Source organism: Crinia signifera, chromosome 3 (genome assembly GCF_055691185.1).
Source record: "Crinia signifera chromosome 3, ASM5569118v1, whole genome shotgun sequence".
NCBI classification, from domain to species: Eukaryota; Metazoa; Chordata; class Amphibia; order Anura; family Myobatrachidae; genus Crinia; species Crinia signifera.
In genome coordinates, this window is record NC_139219.1 from 100,224,606 (window position 1) to 100,250,639 (window position 26,034).

At 47.8% G+C, this 26,034-nt stretch overlaps 1 protein-coding gene across 6 annotated transcripts in view; it reads right to left on the minus strand.

Annotated features, from left to right (window-relative positions):
• Positions 1-18,357, minus strand: part of CEP170 (centrosomal protein 170) — a 98,605-nt gene extending 80,248 nt beyond the window's left edge. For 3 of the 6 annotated variants that reach the window (XM_083176290.1, XM_083176285.1, XM_083176291.1), the window contains exon 1: positions 18,136-18,357. The gene's annotated coding sequence lies outside the window, so the exon portion shown is untranslated. The remainder of the gene's footprint in view (positions 1-18,135) is intronic. The other 3 variants (XM_083176288.1, XM_083176286.1, XM_083176289.1) reach the window with 3 other exon arrangements.
• Between the last annotated feature and the right edge of the window lie 7,677 nt (positions 18,358-26,034).

Genomic DNA, 26,034 nt, shown 5'->3' on the forward strand with positions numbered 1-26,034 from the left:
CATTAGGCTAAAAAATCAAAACAAACCCATCAGAGAGATAGCAAAGCCATTAGGTGTGGCCGAATCAACGGTTTCAAACATTCATAAAAAGAAAGATCGCACCGGAGAGCTCAGCAACACCAAAATACCCAGCTGATCACAGAAAACAATTGTGGTGGATGAAAGAAAAATGACTTCCCTGGTGAGGAAAAACCCCTTCACAACAGTTAGCCAGATCAAGAACACTCTCCAGAAGGTAGGTGTATATGTGTCAAAGTCAACAATCAAGAGAATACTTCACAAGAGTGCATATAGAGGGTTCACCTCAAGATTTAAACCATTGGTGAGCCTCAAAAACAGGAAGACCAGATTAGAGTTTGCCAAACAACCTCTAAAAAAGCCTTCACAGTTCTGGAACAACATCCTATGGACAGATGAGACAAAGATCAACTTGTACCAGAGTGATGGGAAGAGAGGAGTATGCAGAAGGAAAGGAACTGCTCATGATCCAAAACATACCACCTCATCAGTTAAGCAAGGTGGGGGTAGTGTCATAGCGTGGGCATGTATTGCTGCCAATGGAACTGGTTCCCTTGTATCTATTGATAATGTGACTGCTGACAAAAACAGCAGGATGAATTCTGAAGTGTTTCGGGCAATATCATCTGCTCATATTCAGTTAAATACTTCAGAACTCATTGGACGGCGCTTCACAGTGCAGATGGAGAATGGCCCGAAGCATACTGCAAAAGCAACCAGAGTTTTCCAAGGCAAATAAGTGGAATGTTATGCAATGGCCAAGTCAATCACCTGACCTGAATCCAATTGTGCATGCGTTTCAAGTGATGAAGACAAAAATAGGAATTTGGTACTCACCGTTAATTCCCTTTCTCCGAATCCGTAGGGGACACTGAAGTCTACGCTGGGAATAGAGTGGTGTATCGGAGGAGTCGGCACTTTAAGAAACTTGAACTGTGGTATGGCTCCTCCCCCTCTATTCCCCCCTCAGACCTCAGTCTTAGTTGACCGTGCCCGAGAGGAGAAAAGAGACCAGGGAATCCCCAATAGAGAGAGAGAACATTAACAAAAACAAACAACCATACTACTCAGTAGGCTATCAACAACACCCAGACGCATGCATAACCAAACATAACTGCATGCGCTCAAAATAAATCCCCCCCTTTTGGCCTGAACAGTGCCGGGAGGGTGTTCAGTGTCCCCTACGGATTCGGAGAAAGGGAATTAACGGTGAGTACCAAATTCCTATTTTCTCCTTCATCCTTGGGGACACTGAAGTCTACGCTGGGGACGTCCCAAAGCCATCCCCACGGGTGGGAAGGCACTGGGCATCCTGAAGCACCGCACGGCCGAAACTGGAGGCAGAGGCCGCAAAGGTGTCAAACCTATAAAACTTAACGAAAGTATTAGGGCCCGACCAGGTGGCCGCCCTACATAACTGTGCCAGGGAAACTCCCCTGGCAGCGGCCCAGGAAGGCCCCACCGAACGGGTGGAATGGGCCGAAATCCTGACTGGCGGTGACTGTGAAGCATGAAGGTAAGCCTGCTTAATGGTGAGACAGATCCACCTAGCCAGAGTCTGTTTAGATGCTGGCCAACCCCGCTTCGCCGAAGAATACAGGACAAACAGTGAATCCGACCTTCTGAGATCTTTGGTCCTATTCACATACACCTGCAAGGCTCGGACCACGTTCAGCGAGGCGGAATCTCCCGTAAGAACTGGAACCAAGATTGGCTGATTCAGGTGATAAGATGAAACCACCTTAGGCAAATAATCCAACCTGGTCCGAAGCTCAGCCCTGTCCGGATGAAACACCTGATAGGGAGACCGGCATGAAAGAGCGCTAAGATCGGACACCCGGCGTGCCGATGCTAACGCGAGCAGTAACACCGTTTTCCAAGTTAACAACCGCAAATCAATAGAATCCAAGGGTTCAAAAACACTTGACTTAAGATAATCCAAAACTAAGGAAAGATCCCAAGGTTCCTCCGGAGCCCGCACTGGGGGCTGAAGACGGAGAACCCCGCTCAGAAACGTCTGCACCTCAGGAATGACGGCAAGACGCCGATGAAAGAAAACTGACAATGCAGACACTTGTACCTTAAGGGACCCTAGGCGCAAACCCGCCTTAAACCCGGACTGCCGAAACTGCAGCAACCGAGACAAAGAAAAAACAGCCGTGGGCAAGTTACGGCACTCGCACCACGCTACATAGGCCTTCCAAATACTATAATAATGCCGTGAAGTAACCTCCTTCCTGGCTCTTATCATAGTGGGAATCACTGACTTAGGAATTCCTCTTCTGCTCAACAGTGCGGCCTCAACAGCCATGCCGTCAAACGAAGTTGCCGTAAGCCTTGGTAGGCGAACGGCCCCTGCTGTAGAAGATCGTCCCTTAGAGGTAGCTGCCAAGCATGATCTGTCAGGAGCCCCTGAAGGTCGGCATACCAAGGACGACGAGGCCAATTCGGTGCCACCAGGATGACCGTGGACCTCTCCCGCTTGATTCTTCTGAGTACCAACTGAATCAAGGGCAACGGAGGAAACAGATAAATGAGGGCATAGTTCCAACTCGCGGTCAGCGCGTCCGTCGCTACCGCCTCTGGATCCCGAGACCTGGAACAATACAGCCGCACCTTCCGATTGTTCCTGGAGGCCATCATGTCCACCTGAGGCATCCCCCATCGGTGGGCGATCTGGGCAAATACCTCCGGATGTAAGGCCCACTCCCCAGGTTGAACATCCTGGCGACTCAGATAGTCCGCCTCCCAGTTGTCCACCCCGGGAATGAAGACCGCTGACAAAGCCAGAGCATGCCGCTCTGCCCATTGCAGAATTGGACGGACCTCCTGCATGGCTCCGCGACTGCGCGTTCCGCCCTGCCGGTTCACATAAGCCACAGCCGTGGCATTGTCCGACTGAATGCGAATCGCCTTCCCTCGGAGGATCCCGTCCGCATTGGACAAGGCCAGACGAATCGCGCGAAGCTCCAAGATGTTTATAGATAGCTTCGCCTCCTGAAACGACCAACGACCCTGGAAGTGCTGTCCCAACACAACCGCTCCCCAGCCCCGGAGGCTGGCATCGGTCGTTACCATCGTCCAATCCCAGATTCCGAAACGTCGGCCCTCCAACAAATTGGCCGACAGTAGCCACCACTGGAGAGAGAGACGGCTGCAAGGCGATAAAGCCACCATCTTGTACATGTGCAAGTGGGAGCCCGACCACTTCCTGAGCAGGTCTAATTGAAAGGTCCTTGAATGGAAGCGGCCGAACTGAAGAGCCTCGAACGAGGCTACCATCTTGCCCAGCAATCGAATACATAAGTGCACCGACACTCTCCGAGGTCGAAGCACCTGCCGAACCAATTCCTGCAGGGACAACATCTTTTCCCGAGGCAGAAAAACTTTTTGAACCTCCGTGTCCAAAATCAACCCCAGGAATTCAATCCTTCTTGAAGGATTCAGCTGAGATTTCTGGTAGTTGAGAATCCAGCCATGGGTCAATAACGTCTGGCAGGTTACCTGAATCGCCTGCGTCAACTGATCCCTGGATTCGGCCTTGATGAGTAAATCGTCCAAATAAGGAACGATCTTTACTCCCAGAGAATGAAGCACCTCTACCATCACTGCCATTACCTTGGTAAACAGACGTGGCGCCGATGAAAGGCCAAAGGGCAGAGCCCGAAACTGAAAATGGAGATCCCTTATCGCGAAGCGAAGAAACTTCTGATGCGGGACGTAAATGGGAATATGCAAATAAGCATCTTTGACATCCAAAGATGCTAAAAATTCCCCCGGCTCCAGCCCTGCAACCACAGAACGAAGAGACTCCATTTTGAATCTGTGGTACGTGATGTATTCGTTTAAAGCTTTTAAATTCAATATTGGTCGAACCGAACCGTCCGGTTTCGGAACCAGGAACAGGGGAGAATAAAACCCCTCTGTGCGTTGTTCGGAAGGAACCGGCATTATAACTCCTGCGGTCAACAGCTTCTGTACTGCTTGAAGAAGCAACTGACGGTTCAATTCCACGTGAGGCAGACCTATTGTAAAAAACTGGCGAGGAGGAGTACCGGAAAACTCCAGTCTGTACCCCTGCGCAATGACGGACAGAACCCACTTGTCCTTGCAAGACCCCTCCCAGGCCTGCCGGAAGTCCAACAGGCGAGCCCCTACTCTGGGATCCCCCAGGTAGGAGGGCCGGGAGTCATGCTGCGGGCTTTTCGGTTTGCTTGACGTCTGCGCGCCGAGCGGCTGGTCCTGAGGAAGTGGTTGCTCCACCAAACCCTCTGCCTCGAGAAGCAGTAAAGGATCCTCTGGACTTACCTCTGAACTTAGGTGCCCCCCGAAAGGAGCGAAAAGCCGGGCCTTGATAAGGCTTTTTGGGAGGAGGGGCCGCGGAAGGCAGGAAAGTTGATTTGCCTCCTGTGGCCAGAGAAATCAACTTGTCTAACTCCGGCCCAAATAAGACCTCTCCCGTAAACGGAAGAGCCTCTACCGCCTTTTTAATGTCCGCCTCCGCTTGCCAGGACTTAAGCCACAATGACCTCCTAGCCGTAATGGACTGAGCAGAAATCCTTGCCACCAGAGCCGCAGAATCCCTTGCAGCCTCTCCAATATACATCGCAGATTCCCGCATCTGTTCTGCTAACTGAATGAACTCCTCAGACGAGCCCTGATCATTCAGACCCTTAGACAAATCCTCGGCCCATTTCTCCATGGCCCTACTGACCCAGGAAATCACAAGAATGGGCCGAAGTGACACACCTGCGGTTGAAAAAATCTGCTTAAGCCCCGCCTCTAGACGCCTATCTGGCGCCTCCTTGAGGGCCACTGCCCCAGGAATGGGAAGTGCCGCTTTCTTGGAAAGCTTTGACACTGACGCGTCTGCCAACGGCGGAGTCTCCCATTTTGCCCTAGCCTCCGGAGCAAATGGGTAAGAGGCCTTAAACCGTTTAGATAACTGAAACTTTTTTTCTGGAGACCTCCAAATATCCAGAAGAGGTTTCTCCAATTCCATAGACTCTGGGAAGTTGACCACTGCCTTAGCAGACCTCCCAAAAATAGAAACCTGCGTCGGCGGCTCCTGCTCGCTAACATTGAGGGTAGATTTAATAGCCTGAATGAGGGCCTCTATACCCTGGGCCTCCTCCTGAGGAACGTCCTCCACCGGATCTATAGGATCCTCCTGAAACATATCCCCTTCTAGAGGGTCCCCCGGTTCATCCTCTGAAGTATCTCCCTGTAACAATAAAGGAACACTTCTTTTCCTCAGGGGAGGTGGAGCACTTGCGGACCCTGAAGGCACCGCAGTGGTTTGGACCAACGCCTTCACTGATGTAATCAGTTCTCTGGCCCAGGTAGGCTCCGCAGCAGACATGGAAGCCAGTTGCACATGCAATGACTCCCTGTCCCTGCGAGACGCAGCCATCTCTGATGCCAGAGTGGCTAACACACTGGTAACTCCCTCAGTGTTCAGAATAGGGACCTGACTCTGCCCAGCATCCCCTTTGAAGCAATCCTTACACAAGGATACACCCTTCACATGCTGCGTAAACTGTTGCTCACACTTAGTGCATACAAACAGCTTTGGAGAAGCTTTTGACTGAGACTTGGTTGCCATCTGCACACACACACACCTTACACACAGGTGGAAGGAGGTGAAATACGCCAGACAAAGAGAGCCCCCAACAAGGACCCCACACCAAGAGCAAAAGCACCAAACTAATAGGGGGAGAGGAGCGCACCTTCCCCGAATTAGGCCCACCTGATAATCTCTCCAGCGGGGAAGTCTCACAAGAGAAAATCCCCTCCACTCACCCAGCGCAGCATTCAATAATATCCAGGCTGAAGAGGGAGAGAAAGCGTCCTGCTGTCCTGTTCCAGAGAACTGTAGAGGCACAGCAGACAAGGGAGCAGCGTGGCAGGCACCGGCGTCTGACGCTGAGGACTGCAGCTAGGACGCGACCACTCACAGGTCCACCCCTTCCGTCCTCATCAGAGCGCGCGCTGTACACAGCGGCGCTGATTGGCTGTCTGCTCCCTGCTGGACCAGCGAATTAACCCTGGTCCAGCCGTCACCCAGCGCTATGCGCTCGCACGCCCTGCTCTCTCCGGCGGGCGACTAGGTCGCGGCCCCGTAACACAAGCCGCAGGCAGCTGTGGCGGGACCCAGACGCCGATGCGTCCGTGACCGGAGTCAGCCGCGTGCGCCGCAAGCGGTGCCGCTCTGACCCCCCCGGAGAGCTATCCCACGTCGCAGGCAGCCGGCACGCGCTGGCTGCCTGTCTCATATATAAACAAGCAAAAACAAAAAAGGCCCCAAACGGAGCCCCTTGCCCAAGGATCCGACTCCTCCGGGCACTAAACTAAGACTGAGGTCTGAGGGGGGAATAGAGGGGGAGGAGCCATACCACAGTTCAAGTTTCTTAAAGTGCCGACTCCTCCGATACACCACTCTATTCCCAGCGTAGACTTCAGTGTCCCCAAGGATGAAGGAGAAACAGAAGGGAAAATGCCCCAAGAACAAACAGGAACTGAAGACATTTGCAGTAGAGGCCTCACAGAGCATCACAAGGATGAAACCAAGCATCTGGTGAGGTCTATGCGTTCCAGACTTCAGGCTGTAATTGACTGCAAAGAATTTGCAACAAAAAGTGAAAGTTTGATTTATGAATGTTTAGTTTGTCCCATTACTTTTTGGTCCCTTATAAAGTGGGAGGCACATACCTTATAGAAACCATTGTAATTCCTACACCGGTCACCTGATTTGGATGCACATACCCTCAAATTAAAGCGGAAAGCTTGAAGTTAAAGCACATCTTGTTTGGTTCAATTCAAATCCATTGTGATGGTGTACAGAGCCCAAAATATGAGAATTGTGTTGATATCCCAATATTTATGTACATGACTGTTGTATGTAGTATGTAGTATGTAGTGTTCATTCTAGCACCACCCGCCATCTTTGAAAACTCGTGCAGTTCCTCTTCCTTGCATGGGGTGTTGCTGTCTGCTGTAGTGCTTCTAGCACAGTGTGGTCTGTATATCAGCACTGATATGCAAACCAGAGCTGTGCTAGAAACACCACAGCAGAAGGCGACACCCCAGGCAAAGAACAGGAACTGCATGGGTTTTCAAAGATGGCGGGGGCTAGAATGAACACTATCTATGTATGTATGTAAATACCCAGAAGTCAGGCTACCCCAGAGATGCTACAGGGAACAGCTGGTGTGCATCTACATTAGCAAACGGAGAGGAGGACCAGAAGAAGGGTGACGAGGGACAGTCAGAATGATCTACACATAGGAATACAGGTTACACAGCGCATCATGGGAGGATGGTACACCATCCTCCTGTAATATCCCATAATAGAACATTACCTATTTATACTCAGAGGTCATTTGCCTTTTGGCATTTGTTACCAGACTTTTTAACTTTACTCCCATTTTTTATTTATTATATTTTTTATGTAACCTTTTTCTGAACCATTCTACAGACAGAGGGCAAGATATGCATCCAAATAATTTTTTTAAAGTCTTTAAATATGTTGAACGCCAATAAAGCAGCAATATAACTGAATAAAGTGCTTCCACTGTATTAGATAGCTTAAAACTGATGTCATAGTGCCTTATTCAGCGTTAGACTGAAAATTTTAGACCCGGAGATTTGCTCTCCTGTGTGAAGGGGTCTGACAGCGAGCGGCCAAATAACCGGTGCTTCAAAAGCTGGGTAATTGCCGGGTTATTTGGCCGCTGCTGTGTGAAAGCAGAATAACAGTTTATTGTATAGTGCAGCAAATTATGGGGGTGATTCTGATTCACTCACAAAGCACATTTGGTTTGCTAATGGACAAAACCAGTTGCACTGCAGATGGGGCAGATGTAACATTTGCAGAGAGAGTTAGATTTGCTTGGGGTTTGTACTTCAAATGGATATCTATATTGCAATTTAAGAATAAAGAAGCCAGTATTTACCCTGCACAGAAACAAAATAACTCCCCCACATCTAAGGGCGGTATTCAATGCCATGGTGAGGATATTTCCTACCGCGAGGATGGCTTTTTTCAGCGAGAAAAAACAAACCTAGCCGTTCAACCCCCTCGCCGTATTCAATGTTTGGCCGGAATCCTCGCCATCCTTTGACGTCCTCGCCATCCTCCCCTTAAATGGCGAGGTTTGCCGCAAATGGGCGAGCCCTGCCGGTTTAATTGTCACACTCACCGTTTCCACCTCTCCGAATAAAACCAGCGATGTGGAAATGACGAGTGAAGGGGGGGGGGGGGGGGGGGGGGGGCAGTTGAATACTTGCCCAGCACTGCTCGCCGTCATAGCATTGAATATCCCTCTAACTCTCTATGTACATGTTACATCTGCCCCACCTGCAGTGCACATGGTTTTGTCCATTAGCAAACCAATTGTGCTTTGCGAGTGAACCAGAATCAGGCCCTATTTTTGCACTTTATAATAGGAAATAGTGATAAAACAAACTGGGCAGTTACAGACAGTCACAGAGGTAGGAAGGCCCTGCTCGCAAGCTAACAATCTATGTACTGTATAACTTTGTGTAAATAAATGAACAGCGTATCGAACACTCATTGTATATCTCTTCACAGCATCAAATAGCATTATATAGAAAATACATTAAGTATAACTTAACAGAGTTTGCACCCAGATTGCACCTTATCAAATGTGTCAACTGACAGGGGAATAATCAATTATGGTTTTTTTGCACTTATTGTGTCAAATACAGATGGTTAAGACACATTCCATTCGCTAATTCAATTCCAATGAATTCCATTGACCATCCAAATAGACGTTTTGATGCTCAAAACCAGGAATTTTACATTGCTTTCTGCTCACCACCTCAGGAGGCAGGTGGTTCTGCTCACCACCTCAGATACTTGGGGGGGAGTAATCAATTTGCTGCCGCTATTTCCGACGTGGGAAATAGCAGCAGCTCCCTATTCAATGCTGTCATTAATGACAGCATTGATGAGGGATCACGACAGAACGGGCCCAACTTCAGATGCTGTCGGCCCGTTCTGCCGATACCGGCCATGGATTGTCGTTATCTGGGCCGCAGATAAACAATCCACGGCCGTTTTCATGGCCACGCCCCCTTTGCGCTGAGTGGCAGTCGGAACCTTTAAATCCAGCCTGTCGTTCTGCGGTCAATCTGACCGCAAACGGGCCTGGATCGCGGCTGTCGGTGGAGATCGGCAGCCGTGATCCCACATTGAATACCCCCCACTGCAGGAACAACTGAATCACTCCCATTAAAAGAAGAAGATAAAAACACACAATATGATAACTCTGGGATGTTAAGCTTGGTGGCAGGAACAATATTTGAGTAAGAGCATATTAGAACTACTCCAACTCTCTATGCAGTGAAGGATCAAGAATCTAGATGATGTTTAAGTGGGTGGGGCAATTTACCAAAGCCCAGCTTCTCTTGCACTCTTATTGGTTTATGACAAGTGCCATCCACCAGTGTGCTTTTGAGGCCACGGACTGCATACATAGCTGTTGACCAAGAAGTAAAGGATGCTGCCGTGCTGTGTTTAACACACTGTCAGAGCATGCAGATGAAAAGGACCCTTTGCCTTTTAGCCTCTAGGCACAACAATATTATATGCGCTCTCAGGCAGCCTTCCCCATAGATCTGCAACTGTATTTCTGTAGTAAAAGTTCATTCTATGGCCCCTTTTGCAGGAACAATTGTTACTGCCCCTATAGCAAATATGCTGCCTCAGCAGGTCAGCAAGTGACAGTTAATGAAAATACAGTAGTTAACTAACTATCTCAGTGTAATGGTGTTCATTTTCTTTTTATCCTAAGGAATAACACACAAAAATATTGCCTCAAACACCAGCACTGACAGGGGGTCTGCCAAGTAACTGAGCTATCAGGATGAATGAATTTTACCTCCAGCAGTTGAGAGGGATGTAGTTTAACAGCAGGCCCTAAGCTAATTGAAATAAATTATGTAGAAGACCCCTGCTGTCATTAACAGTAATAGCTAATCTAAACTACTCTAACAGCAACCACAAGAGAAAGGGGAAAAAGCCATTATTATAACCCCTTCTGGTACAAATTTCTGCATATATAATTGAACACTTATTATTCAATTATATTAGTATTTCAACACTTCAAAATAGGTCAGTCTCACCAAAAATCACCTTTTCATTTTAAAATCCATTAGGGTTTAGGTGCATTGGTAGCATCTAGTGATCAGTATACTCATTTTCCACATTAATAATGCCACAATCTCATGGGATAAAACATGGTCCATTCTGAAAGCAGGAAATGTAGATTGAATAGAACAAACAAAGGCAAAATGCAGTAATCCATGGTTTTGGTTCTTGTTATTTTAATGAGATTATGTGTCGCCATTGCTCATTTTTGTATTACAAAATTAAAAACATAGGGGGAATTACTTTGTTTTCCCCAGTGGCTGTCACTAGATGGTACCGACAGAGCAATTCAATTGTTGCTTTGTCTTATTTATTTATAGGTTCTCATGCGTTTTGTCTTCTCTCTGCCTTCTGACTGTTCATTTTTTATTTTTATTCTTTAGCTTTAAAGCCCCCATAGGGAAAACTTATTTTGATAAGATCAGTAAATCAAAACCTCACTAACCTCTGCCAAAAAACACAAACTGGAAAGGAAGTTTGTCTTGACAGAACAAAGATGCAAAAAAATTGCAAGCGCAACAATGGGCTGACTTAAAATAAAGAAATTTGAATAACTTAAATTGCTTTATCTCAGGGGGGTATTTAATGTTGGGTCACGGCTGTTGAGCTGGCCCAACAGCCGTAACCCTGTCGCGTTCTCGGACAGCTCTACCAAGATTTTGCAGGCGGGATTCAATGTCCTGCCAGCAGGGGGACGAGAAGGGGACATGGCCATGAGCTGCGGCCGAGAATCGGGGAACTGCAGCCGGGAGCTCATCAATTCCCAGCCGTTCTCGGCAGAACAAGCCCGACTGCTTGTGAAGTCGGGCTCGTTCTGCCGAGATCCCTTGTTCAAGGCAGTCCAGGAAGACAACATTGAATAGGGCCCCGCAGCCATCTCCCCCATCGGGAGATGGCTGTGGGAGATTGAATATCCCCCAAAGCCCTTTAACTATTCACCTTCCCTTCCCAACCACAGCAAGATAGTCAGCAGCTGCAGCAGCCAGAGCAAGTCTCCAACTATCCACCTTCCCTTCCCAACCACAGTAAGACAGAAGCAGCTGCAGCAGCCAGAGCAAGTCTCCAACTATCCACCTTCCCTTCCCATCTATAGCAGGGCAAAAGCTGCTGCAGCAGCCAGAGTAGGTCTCCAACTATCCACCTAACCTTGCCAACCACAGTAAGACAGAAGCAGCTGCAGCAGCCAGAGCAAGTCTCCAACTATCCACCTTCCCTTCCCATCTATAGCAGGGCAAAAGCTGCTGCAGCAGCCAGAGTAGGTCTCCAACTATCCACCTAACCTTGCCAACCACAGCAGGGCAGGAGCTGCTGCAGCAGGTACAGAAGATCCTGAAAACCCTCAATTAATAAGCAATCAATCAAGAGAAAAAAACCTGACTGGGGGGTCGATCTTTCATGGATTTCACAATGATATCTACAGTATTTGATTCACAGACCACTCTGCCAATCAGCCACTTACTCTTTTCAGTTTGTCAAAAGATTGGTAAGGTGAAAAAAATGTTTTGCATGCCTTTAAGGGTCTACTTAAGGAAGTCAGTGGTACTTGTGTACTATCACGGCGCCCATCGCATCGCAGACCATATCGCATGCGATGCGATATCGGACGATGTTCTACAATGCCATACAATGCGATGGGATGCGATTATAAATTGTATAAGCACCCTAATGGGTGCTTACAATGCTTAAATGCACCCCCACGCCACGCCCCAAGTATAAACGTGAACCCAAAGCATGGCGAGCGCAGCGAGCCCGCGAGGGGTGTCGGTACGTGTCCTACGACCTTTTCATACCCCCACTATCCACGTCGGCGTGGAGTTGATTTTATAAAGTGTGGCGAGCGCAGCGAGCCCGAAGCGTGGGGAGCGCAGCGAGGGGACGCGGATACCTTCACAGGTATCCGCGTCCCCTCGCGGGCTTCACAGGTATCCGCGTCCGCTCGCCATGCTTTAGGTGCTTAAAAGCACCCATTAGGGTGCTTATACAATTTAATATCGTATATGAGTTAAAATCGGATCGCATGCCATGGGGTTTATGGCATGCGATTAAAAAAATCAGGCGACTAATTATCGGGGCGGCGTGCTAGTACACATGTACCAAGTCAGTTTATTGTGCAGTATTCAGAAAGTCATAAGTTTTCCAACGATATATCACAATGCATGAAACCAACAGAATAGCATGGACCATTATGACAGCACCCTTAAGGGCTCGTCTGATTAAACCCATCTTCAAACTTAGATTGTCGCTTAATATGATAAGGCAGTGTGCTAAGTTTGAAGATGATTAGTTAAAGCTTTCTTGAGTGATCGCGGAATATACACACACACAAACACCTTGAAATAGTCCCCTAAATACTTCAATACACATAAATTTTCCCCTTGAATTTGCTTAGCTAGAATGTAATATATAGTAATAATTGTATGTGCATTGTAATCCAAACTACAAGCGGATTGTAAGCAATAAACAAAATGCAATAGGAATGCTGTGTGACCTACACTGGAGTCCCATTTCCACATCTTTAGTTAAACATCCAGGAGTATTAAGGCCCATACACACTAGAAGATTTTCATTTGAAAAGACTTTGCCAAAATCTCTGACAGATATACCTTTCACCAAAGTAGTGCGTACACACTGAGCTATTTTCCCCAAAGAGCAAGAGATTTTCAGGAGGCGAAAGACTTTGCTGAAAATCTTTCATATTAAAGGCTATTTACATAATGGGCGGGTTTGAATTCCAATGGTGGGAGCAAGGGCCATCTAATAATTCAGTGCCACTAGGAATTTTGGGGTCTGGGACTGATTTTCAGTCTGCCCCCCCCCCCCCCGGTACCTTTGTCGGCATCTGTGATGAGGGAGAGGGGAGTGCGGTGGGATGCCGGGGGGGTGCGATGGGACACGGGCACGGGGAGTGCGGTGGAACACGGATGGGTTAGTGGTTCCGCTCCTGAGCTTTACGCTGGCGTCTGACATCAGGCGACGGAGTCTCTGCTGCTGCTGGTTGCAGCGGCTCGGCTCACCGGCACTGCGGGGGTGCTGAGGATAGAGCTGCCTGGACCCTACCCTCTGTCAGAGCGGCGGGGCCCGGGACAGTTGTCCCCATAGCACTCCTGTTCAATGCATATCATTAGTGGGCAGTGGTGCCAGTAATATATACATTGCTGGCCTGTGCCAACAATGTATATATTAATGGCTAATAAATAAAACATCATTGGTGCCCACTGGCACTGGCTTATGAAACTCATTGGTGCCCAGCAGTGCCAGTAATATATACATTGCTGGCACATGCCAGCAATGTATATATTACTGGCTTAAGGATCTCATTGGTGCCCAGTGGTGCCATTAATATATACATTGCTGGCACATGCCAGCAATGTATATATTACTGGCTTAAAAATGAAAACATTGGTGGACAGTGGTGCTCTGTGTGGAGCAGGACAGAGGGAGGCGGAGGGAGCAGGGTGTAGGGGGGCGGGGCGTCAGCCAGTGTGGCCGGGCGGCAGAGCTGGGACCCAGGAGAACAGGAGGACGGCGGGGGAGCGAAGCTCTGCAGCATCCAGCCGCAGCAGCAGACTGAGCGGGGCAGCACGGACCAATCCTGCAGGGTGAGTATTATGACAGGCGAGGGGCGGGGCGGCGGGGGGCAGCCGGGCGGTCCGCCGGGCCGAAAGTGGTTAATCTTTCAGCCCGGCCGGCGTACACACATGGCGATGATGGATGAAAAACCATCCATCATCGCCACATCTGCTGGTAAAACCAGCAGATGAACCACTTAACTAGCGATGATGCGGGAGCGCGCATCATCGCTAGTCGGCAATCTCTGGGGCATACACACTGGGCGTTTTTCAGCCGAAAATCGCTCAAAACGGCTGTTTTGACCGATTTTCAGCTGAAAATCGTCAAGTGTGTATGGGCCTTTAGAGTGAAATAGAGTATTGCATGAAACGTTTATTATAATTAAAAAAAATTATGGCAGGGGTCAGGGAACTTTTTTATCTTTTACCCCCCAAAATATTGAAATACTCCGACGTTACCCCCTTGATTTGAAAGGAAGGAAATCATACATTATTATTTGAATTAAAAATCTTATTGAATCTATTCAACATCTCTTTGAGCGGTCCCTCCATGATACATTGGGGAGATACTTAATATTTGTGGCTATCCCCCAAAAAGGGTGTTTTCTGGGATTTAGTTGTAAATACTGAATGATAAATGGGCCCCTATATATATATATATATATATATATATATATATATATATATATATATATATATATATATATATATATATATATATATATATATATATATATACACACACACACACACAACATACAGAAAACTGCTATAATGACAGCTACACCTCACACAGTACCACACCTCCCCCCACCCGCTGGCAGTCAGACATATACATGATGGCTGTGATCAACTGCGCCAATCCCTGAAAGCCATCTGCCCAGGCCGCTCTACCTTCTGCCACCCCGGAATAGCACAGCCCCCTGGCAGCAGGGACAGGCCTCACCTTCCTCTCTACAGCATTGTACTGGCGATGCCCTGTCCAAGCTGCGGAAACAATCGTCTGGGCACCTCCGTCCTTCGGTGGCGCCGCTAACTGCTTGCACAGGCGGGCCCGTCCACTCCTCCAGCCAAGCCACCCCTCCTGTGTATTGCAGTGACATTCCGCCCTGCCGCTCCTTCCCTACTTCCGCAGTTGCTCATTACATATGCAAATATAATGAGCGGCTGCAGAAGTACAGAAGGAGGAAAGAGCAGGGACAGTTGCGCTGCTGAGACGCAGCTGGGCATGCATATAGAATAGATTCATATGCATGCTCGGCTGTGTCCCCATTACCCCAGGAATTAATATGTTACCCCATTTGAGGTAATTTACCCCGGTCACTGGTTTATGGGTCCTTACTGACAGGCATTTTGTGCAGCATCACAGGCAGTAAGTATGTTTGATTGACACATGCTTGTAGTGATCTATTGCTAATTAGTATGTTAGCTAACAACATTACAAGTGATCATATGCTATACATATTCCAGGACACCAGACCAGGTATGCCCTCCAATATTTTAAAGTATACAAATAAAGTTGCAAGCAAAAACAATGGCACCCTTGAGCTACGCTTTCAGAATCAGAAGTTAACGCATTCTCCAGAACCAAGAAGTTTTTCATAAAATTTTACACACAATAATCCTACAAAAAAGGGCAACTACTCCAAGTGTTTGCCTGCCCAGTCACAAGCCTATACCTATTACAGGTTGAGCATCCCTTATCCAAATAATTCTGAAAAACCATACATTCCAGAAAGTGAACTTTTTTTTATATTTTTGCTAAACGCACTACTGGGGACTTCTGTACCAGCACTTCTAGGGACATGATATGTAACTGGCACTAAATATGTTCAAGACAATGATTGCTTGGCATTTATATTCAGTATCTGAGATAGTACACAAACTTTGTTTCATATTTTGAAACCTTGTTTGATGCACAAATAAAATGTGTGTGTATTTCATGTGTTTATACAACATTCATGCAATATACCTCAAGATACATCATTGAAACATAAAAATATTCTGAAATACGGAATAATCTGTTATCCAAAATTCTTCTGGTCCCGAGCATTTTGCATAAGGGATACTCAGGATTTCTACACATGGATGCTCCACGTCCCTAATATGTCATTAAGAGGAAAAAAACCTTCTAAAACTAAATGACATTTATTACATGTTTATGCATATATGTTTATTACATGTTTATGCATATATGTTTATTACATGTTTATGCCTATTTATTGCCCTAGTGGAGCTTACTCTCTATGGGTTACATGTATCAAGCTTCATAAGTGATAAAATGGAGAGTGGTAAACAAGCAGCTTCTACCTGTTACTTTTCAAACCCAGCCTTTAGCATGACAGGTAGGAGCTGATTGGCCGATGGTTAATCACTCTCCATTTAATCACTTTTTGAAGCTTGATACATCTGGCCCCAAATTCCCTACCACATGTACACACACATACACAACCATTCATTCTAGGGTTAGTTTTGTTGGGAGCCAATTAATGTACCAATATATTTTTGGATTGTGGATGAAAACCAGAGTACCCCGAGGAAACCCACGCAAACATAGGGAGAATATAAAAACTCCACAGAGTTTGGGCCATAGTGGGAATCAAATCCATGACCTTAGCGCTGTGATGCTGTAATGCTAACCATTACACCATCCATGTGCCCATGCCTGTGCTAATATAGCTTTAGAGGCTTCTGACCCTATACAACTGTGACAAGCATTGGGGTCAATCCAATTATTTGCAAAGGGAGCAAGTTGCCATTGTAATTTATAGTCGGCAACAGCACCTGCATTCGCAACCCTTGTGGCCTGATCCCTGCCCAAAACTGCTTGCAGCCCCTGCGAGTTCACAAAGCTGTGGCAACCATCCACGTGTGCGAGATACTAGCACATAAGAAGACTGTCCTGACCAGGGGTTAAAGTGAGGGGGAACTGGGGGGAACTGAGTTCCACCACCTCTAATGGTAGGGGGAACTGAGTTCCACCTCTACCACAGTCCTAAACAGTAATTCCAAAAGAAAGCCTGTCCCAAGGGTTTCTTCTTCTGACTTGGCATTTGTAATGTAAAGTTAAGATGAACAATTGTGGACATTATGTGTATAAGAGGCATCACTGTGTGATTTAATATGAATCAAGGGCACTACATGCGGTGTAATGTGTAAACGACTGTGCTAATATGTATTGTGGGACCATTATCCCTTTATTGGTGGTAGGGCACAAACTCCCTGGCACTGGTCTAGGCTCTGCCTAATGGGGGGGGGGGGGTCCTGTGTTAGGGGAACGGAGTTCCACCACCTCTCCAGGAGCACTTTAAGCCCGTTCCTGACTATATAGAGGCACACATATTTGGTTTGGGGATGGCCATCGACCATTGATGATTAAAAATCACTTATGGTTTATGGTCAATGTTAAATAGTTTTGCCATCAATGGGGGAGAACCAGATGTTTTCCCACCATCGATGTCAAGCTTAAACAAAGTTACATTTTTTTCCCCCCAAGGGTCTGGGACACTGAGCATAGCCCCGCCCTTGTGTTTTGATTGGCCCATAAGCCAATCAGTCAATGAAAATGAATGACCATCAATATGTATAAACATCAATGGTTATCCATTGCATAGTTTGACACTATCGATGGCCAGATGCAGTATTGCAAAGGCAACAATGGCCATCCCCAAGAACCTTCCTCTTTATGCACGCTCTTTTTAATGAAATACAGTAAACATTTAATAACTTGCTAATTTTAATAAATTAGTGTTGCTGTAATAAAAGTATATATGTGTTCTGCTTGCAACAATGGTTACTTTTAACATTAAAAAAAAAAAAAAACACATCATGGCCAAATGTGCAAGCTGTCAATTTCACAAAACCCTTTTTGTTTTCTACCAGCATAACTGTCCCCAGTCTATGGTAGGATGGACGTACAGTATTGCAGCTTTTCCCAGGCCAGCAGCCATTCATAATTCACAGCTCTGCAACATGATTAGTGTAACTAATACAAGATACAATAGGAACATAATGCCAGGAGCCTGCAACAAAAGCAGCATGCTTGCTTTGCACAGGACAGGACAGGAGCACCTACTGTACATCATGGTGTAGTAACAGTAGTGAGCAATAACAGGGTGTAGTATAGTGTGGTACAAGAGCAATGCTGAGGCATAAGCAGCAATGCCCTGCTTTGTTCTGGCTGCCATAGCAATACGAAGGCTAAAGAGAGGAGGCTATAAGCCATCATGAAACCACTGTACACACTATGAGCACAAAGCACTTCCTCCTCTGAAGCCAGATGTCACTCATCCTAATCCATACTGCGGACCCCCAATGTCAGCTGCTTCTGTACACAGCGTAAGGCCGCCGCCAGTCTGCACAGATGTCACTCACCGCCTACGAGCCACAGTGCGAAGCCTCTGATTTATTACTGACTTAAGGGTAGCGGCAATACACAGAGACACCATGAATCTTCGCAATGGGAACACACGGGCCAGGTGATGCTTAGCTGCAGCAGGAGCCGGTGGCGGCGGGTAACGGGCGGCTCGGAGGAGAAGGGCGGGGCTGCTGCTGCTGGGAAGGATGGAGGATCCATGTACAGAGCATGCGCAGTGGATCTCGACGCTCACTGCAACGCTCAGCAAGGAGGGGACGCGAAGAGTAATGTAATCAGTGTGCGGCGTGTACAGTTACAGTACACACAGCGCATTGCTGCCAGCCAGGGTCAGACTCATCATCATCACCGCTGCCGGCACTTTACTGTACACTGTACAGGCAGGGTCACCACCGCCTCTGCAATGGATGCGTTCCATGCGGATGCTTCTTAGGATCTTCAAAGGAATCCTAAAAGTATAGTTTAATAAACTATGAATCAGCACGGCCCAAGGGCTTTCAGGTTCTCAGAATCCCCTATAGTACAGAATGTATGGTTAATAGAACGGCCAGCCATTTCTTAGAGGGCCTGTAATATAACTGAACAACCCAATGCATTTTAAACATTGGAAGCAGATTAAATATAAAATACACATCTTGGATATGTAAGCTAAATAAAAAATAATAGACTATGCTTCTGAGCAGGGTAATCTTAACTTTATTGGGTCTATGTACTATCTGTAAAATAGGATTTAAAAAAGTTAAGTACATAGAATATCAATATACTGTCAGGGCTGGCGCCACCACTAGGCATTTGCCTAGGGCGCCGGCCACTGGAGGGCGCCAGCACATGCAGCCAATTGAGTTGAGGTGACTGGCGAGGAGCAAGAACTAAGCAGTGGACAGCCGCCACTGAGGGGAGCCGCTGCAATCAAGTCAGCCCCTAGCCAGTGCTGGCTGCGGAGGAGGCTAATAGGTTAAGCTGGCCATACATCAGAAAGATCGATCTTAAGATCGCTTGCGCTCATGCTGGGTACACACCAAAACGATTTTGGCACAATCCCATCAATCTGGATCCAATTCAGACTGATTGGATGCAGATTGGATGCAGATTTGGTCAAAATCGTTTGGTTGGATCTGAATTGGATCTGAATCCGATCCTACCTGCTGCAGGTAGGATCTGTAAAAGATCCATTCATCTGAATACAGAGGGGATCGGATTGTATGCAAATCGTATGCAAATCGTATGTAAATCGTATGCAAATTGTATGCAAATCGAACAATCCGATTTGCATCCAATCCAAATCGTTTTGGTGTGTACCCAGCATTATGATTGTGTACAATTTCCCTTGAAATCCCCAGCAGTCCTTGGTGGTTTTTGGACACACAATCTACACACAATCCATCATACAATCAGTCATACAATCCATCTGCTGCATGATTGTGTATACAAGATGTGCACACAACCTGCATACAATCCATCTGATGATTGATTGTATGATTGTGTACACAAGATGTGCACACAATCTGCATACAATCCATCTTACAATCAATTGAAATTGTATGATTGGGTACAATATCTTTCTGATGTATGGCCACCTTTAAGGCTGAGTACGGGCGAGTGAGGACTGGTGCTGGGGGAGGCGGGCCCAGGCGTGGTTGGGGGGCTGCTGCCACTGTGAGTCTGGGGCGAGCTCCGTGTGAGCGCGGCTCAAGGCACCTGCTTTGGCAGCGCACCACAGCGCAGGGAGATGCCTGCACTGCTGCACCCAAGAAGAGGGAGTGATACGCCGGCGGCTGGGGATGAGACGCCGGCAGTGGAAAGCGGGATGTGGGTAATGAAGGGTGAGACGCAGCCAGCACTGCTATGATCAGCTGAGATAGCGCGATATGCTGGTGCTGCTGTGCACTTGCAGGAGGAGGGTGCCGGTCAGGGTACTGTGTGCTGAGGACTGCTGCTGCTGACCTCCCCCCTTTAACCAGAGCCATAGTCAGTGCCTCTGTATAAGTTATACAGGCACTGACACAGAAGGTTTTATTAACTATATATATATATATATATTTATTTATTTTATAGTGTGTATCAGATATTAGTGGATTATTGGAGGTGTATATATGTACAGTATATTTCCCCCCTGTGGTGACTATTGTGGATGTGGGGGCGTCGTGACGTGGGTTTGGTTTATTCAGATTACCAGGGGGGGAGGGGGGGTGGTGCTGGGGCAGTTTTGCCTAGGGCATCTACATGCCTTGCACCGGCCCTGTATACTGTACAACAGCAGGGAGAGCAAGAAACCCACTTTCCGCATTTGTGCAAGGATTTCAGAAAGTGAGGACGTACTAGTCTAAAGGAGTGATTTGGCAAACGATTCAATGTCTTTAAACATAGGCGTGCGCACAAGGGGTGAACAGGCTGCTGACTAGGGATGGGCAACGACCATTGATGGTTTATGACCGATGTCAAATAGTTTTGCCATCGATGGGGGGCCAAATAGTTTCTTACCATCGATGTCAAGCTTAAACGAATAGTTTCGTTTTTGCTTTTTCACAAAGGAGCCGGGACTCAGAGCTTAGCTCTGCCCCCGACACCCGTGAAGTCCCGCCCCATATTTTGATTGGCCCTCAGGCCAATTCAATCAAAGAATGGATGACCATCGATATGTAAAAACATTGATGGTATAGAAATACATTGGTATAGAAAAAACATTGAATAGAAATACACTATCAATGGTCAGTTGCACTTTTGCCATCGATGGAAAAGGCAATGATGGCCATCCCTACTGCTGACCAGTGCTGTGGCCACCAGGGTGGAAACTACCGCTGGTCAAAGCACCACCGTTGATGATTTTTTTTGTTGATCACGGGCACTCAGTGGGATGCCGAAAAGGAAGACGTGTGGGTGGGTTGTACCTCCTCACAGTCAGCATAGCAACAGGCAGACGATCGCGAGGCTGCCTGTTGCTGAATGGGGGGGGGGGGGGGGGGGGGGCAGGCCGAAAGACACTGCTCAGGCACAAGTGATCTGAGCAGTGAGGAACCTCCAGAATGACACCAGGAGCAACCAGTGCCATAGGTAAACTTATTTAGGGGAGGGGGAATGGGCTGAGAGGGGGGCGCAGAAATATCAGAACATATGATATAACAGAAGAACTGAATTATCTAGGGGGGGGGGCGCTGCCAACATTTTTATAATAGAACTACAAGGAGGGGGTTGTTGAATACTAATAATAATCAAATGGGCATTATGGTGTGTGGCATTATGCGTAATGGGCATTAGTGCGCATGACAGTATGCCGTCGGCACGCACTGTCCCTGTTTCTAGTATGTGTGGGGGGAATGATTCTTTCTAAAGTGGATGTACATAAATAAGTCACCTATTAAGTTTGCGTTGATGCAGTGATAGACACGCCGAGTAGGCGGTGGTCTAGCAATGCCCTTCCAATGGTGCACCCCCTAAGAAAATGGGCTACGCACGCCTATGGTCATTAACGATTTAACGATTGAACTCCAGCACAAACGATTTGTTGACAAATGATGAATGATTGAGTAAACTATTACACATGAACGATTGATCTTTAACAATGGTGGAGGCGAGTGGGAGCTAGTCAATCAGATTTACCAAATTGTTCATTATGCATACACATGAAACGATTGGTACACATCACTAATGATTGGTCTATGATCTTTCTGCATGCAGGAAAGATCATCGACCTCTACCAACGACCGGCGTGTACACGCATCGTCACCTATATTGTTCATACACACGGAATGATTTGAGCAATTGGTCATTTCAATAAGTCGGGAACACCCAGATCTTTTGCCAAATCTATCTGTGTGTACACACCTTAAGCTTCTGACATCCAGTGCACAGTGCTAACCCCTCCCAACAGGCAGGGCCGGCGCCACCACTAGGCAGCTCTAGGCATTTGCCTAGGGCGCCGGCACCTGGCAGTTCGCCCCTCACCCCAGCATGGAGGGTTAGCGAACTGTGGTACCTGTGTAAAAAAACTTGCGTCCCTGCTGAGTGCTGGTGTGTGCAGGGGTGTACGTGCCGCCGGGGGAACCTGCGGCGCTGTTATTGTGTATAAGTTGGCCGCGGCCGGCGGGGTTCCTACAGTGAATAGAAAATAACTAGCGATATGCGTGCGGCGGCGCGGGAAGCGCTAGTTATTTGCTATTCACTACAGGGACCCCGCCGGCCGCAGCCAGCTTTATACACATGACGGCGCCGCAGGTACCCCTACGGCACGGACACCCCTGACCGCCCCAGCACTGCAGGGATGCCGGAGCAGCAATTTTTTATACAGGTACCACCCCCCGCCCCCTCGCTCCCCCCGGTACCGGGGCGCCCCCACCCCGACTCGCCTGGGGTGCTCCGGTGCCTTGCTGGTCTCCCAGCCAGGGGGATCTGTGTAAGGTGGTAGGGAAAGAAACAAACACGAGAAAAGGAAAACAAAGAAGAAGCTGGTGCCTGGCAAGCCTGAAGTGGCGGTAATGGAGAGTGGTGAGGACCTTAGCTGGCTGATGGACACCTTGGATGTATACGCCAGAGATGGCTTGCTGGGGGTGGGTGGGTGGCTGGGGGTGCGGGTGAACCCAGAACCACAGCCGGTACCGATGTCCAATGAGGAAGACGAAGAGGAAAAAGAATTGTACCGACACATGTGCCCCCAAGACTTGATAATGGAGGGTATGAAAAATGTGCGAGCGACAGTTGTGGAGAGACAGACTAGAACTGCTTGTGGTCTCTCTAAGCAAAGCAAAAAGAGAAGATCAAACAGAAAAATGAAGAACTAAAGAAGAAAGAAGAGTATTCATTTGCAACATGACCAGGCATCAGTGCGCTAATGGCAGAGTGAATACAGATAGCACTCACAGCAATCCAGCTGGTTGATGTCATTGGCGGCAGGGATCCCCATTGTGAAGCAGCGGGAGAAGCTGCTTGGAATTCCCAACAGGAGAGAGGTGCAGATGGTGCTATATTGTGGAATGAAGGAGCGGGGGCCATGAATGAGTACTCAGGAGAGGCAGAAGATCGGCAGGGAAAAGGCAAAGGCTTGGAGTGTGTGGTAATGGTGCCAGGATGTTTGCAGGATGGAATGTGAGAACCCCGGGATGTGATGAGTATTATGGAGGAGGAAGGTGCTACATACCGGGGATCCCCAGATGCTGAGTTCAGTCAGCAATGTGGAGAAGACATTACCAGGTGGATTTGGGGGTAGGAGGATGGAAACGATCCAGGGGAAATCGATAGAAAGTTGTGGGGTACTAACCCCTAGTATATTGTGTAAAGATGCTATTCCACAGGAGCCTGTTGTATGACTCAAGGACAAAAGTGCTTGAGCCCACAAGGGCTAAATAACAGGGGAAAAAATTTACATGGACATAATTTATGGGAGCATGAGTGTTGCATAGAGGGCAAAGGCAACCTTAAAAATGATCACTAAGCACCAAGAGAAAAAGAAGCATATGAATAATAATGTTGATGGTGAAATGAAGGCAGGAGGAGAAAAGAAGAGAGGGGAGAGTGAAGAAAACTTGAAGATCGGTATAAAGCCCAGTAAGTCCTAGGAGGAGGATGCCCAGTAATAATGTTTGCCAACAAACCACCTGATCCAGGAACTGAGGGGGGTTGATTTTGTTGAAATAAGGGAATGTGACGGGTGGAAGGGTATGTAGCTATAGTGGTGGAGTTGGTGGTAGTAAGTAAAATAAAGTGTATATGGTCCTACTCCATGACTGACGTTGAAATAGTTTTCTTGCTGGGGACCCAGGCAGCTCTTGCATGGCCAAAAGGGAGTGGAGATGTGGGCCCTCACTCAGGTCCCTTGCGGCCCAGCCTTTCTGTGGGGGGGTGGTGCTATTTTCTGATATGGTAACTTTGCAGAGACATGGAATTAAAATAGAAAGATGTATAATTTTGTTCAGACTGTAGCTCCCTAAGTCCACGCCATGGATTGCAGTGTCCCTTTTGTCCTCCCTTCCAAACAGTGCAAGACAAGGGGCTTAAAGGGGGGTTAAATTCCAGGACCAGGAAGTTGCCTTCAGCAACGTCGCTATCAGACACCAGCTTCGGATGCTACCTTGCTTTTTGCACATGGCTCCTGTTTGTTGTTTTTTTTCCATACAAGTAACCTGACTACCCAGCCGAGATCCAGACTCCAGCTACTGCCCAGCTTCTTAACCAGGCTGTCCGCCATAGCCTGGATTCCCGCTGTTCAATCATTAAGCTGCTCTTCCATCTGACAATTACCTGGAATCCTGCTATACTCTGCATCCTGTAGAATACAGTCATCCGGGGGCGTGGCTTGGCCGGCAACGCAAGCGGGTGCGGGGAGCTAGAGCTCCGACAATATCCTTCCTACATATCCTGCCCCGTGACCCCTGGACGCTGTATATCTACTCCCATCAGCTCCGGAACTGCTCCTGCTCCTCCTGTGACTCTGCTGATACTCCTCTGTGGTGTGAGAAGATCGGTCTGGCTGCCTCCTGAGGTGTGTGTCTTCTTCACGCGTGCGGGCGCCATCTTGGATCCTCCGGCGGCTGCGGCTGGATCCCGGTGCCTCTGAGACCTGATAGTGCTGGTGCCCCGGCGGGTGTCTCGGGGGGTGGAGGTGCCTGATGACCCTCTGGAGGATTGGCGGAAGAGAGCGGGAGTCGTCTTCCCTGAGGCGCGCTGCTCGGCCGCACAGAGACGCCGGCGCCATCTTGCCCTACTTGCTCCTGGACTAAGGTACCTGTGCTGACTTACTCCTGCGTGCGCTGGGTCCCGCAGGCGCCCCTGGTCTGCTCAGAGCTCGTGGGGTCCCTTATAGTGGAGAGCTGAGCTTACTTGTAACTACTGGACACTATACTTGTGACGTGCCTATCTGTGACCTGGAGGACCTCTATTGGTGATTTTAAACATGGCCCCATCTGTACAACACATCCTGCAGGAGATTCATGCCTCCGCCGCTAGACTGTGTAGGCAACTGGAAAATCTATGGGCGGGTGATCCACCTTTCCCATGTACAGCTGAGAATTGCGAAGTGGCCGCTGTGGGAGATATCCCTATTCACATTGAGCCTTTGGAGCCTCCTGTTACAACCCTGAACTGTATAATCCTGCATAACATCGGGAGGGGAGACCCACCCTTTTTCCCTAAATCCGTAGGATATATTGCGACCAATGCATGGGAGGTTTATGCATCTACACCTCCTTTGGTTTTTCCTGATGTGGGTCTAAATATCCTAACACACTCAAACAGCCCAGATGATCTACACAAATATACGATGGGTTGGGATATTCCCCCTGTATGCATCGCTGATACTACAATAGAGAACGTAAAGAGCGGCCTGCATATCTACATTTCCTCTGGGAACTGCATCTCTCCTGCACCAACTCCGGTTTCCTCTGGGAGCTGTAGCTCTCCTGCACCAACTCCGGTTATGCGACCCTTGGTGGATGTACCTCCAGAAAAATTCACTCTAGACACTGTAACCCTCCGGGAATATATGTTTGTACTGTCTTATTGTTCCAAGGTTTGTCCCCGAGATCCTGAGGACAAATTTCCTTCTACTGTGCCCATTATATTTCAGGGACAGGAGGACTGGCCGGACTAAATAAATATTTTCTCTTCTCCCTTTTCTTTATATGCGTTAGATCCCTACTGTGATTTAATATAATTTGTGCTACAGTGTATTACACCTCTTTGTTGTCCTCAATACTCTACAAAGTGTTCCATTTACTGCTGATACATTTTCTCTGCCCCGTATACTTCATATGATAATTCCCCCTTTTTATTTTTTTTATTTTACCTGGGGGTGGAACTAATCACTGCTGTCTATATCCTGTTTGGTTTCTCTAATTCTATATTACTTAATATTGTGAATTACATAGGGAGAAGGTTTGATATATTTAAATTTTTTCGGGGTCATATCC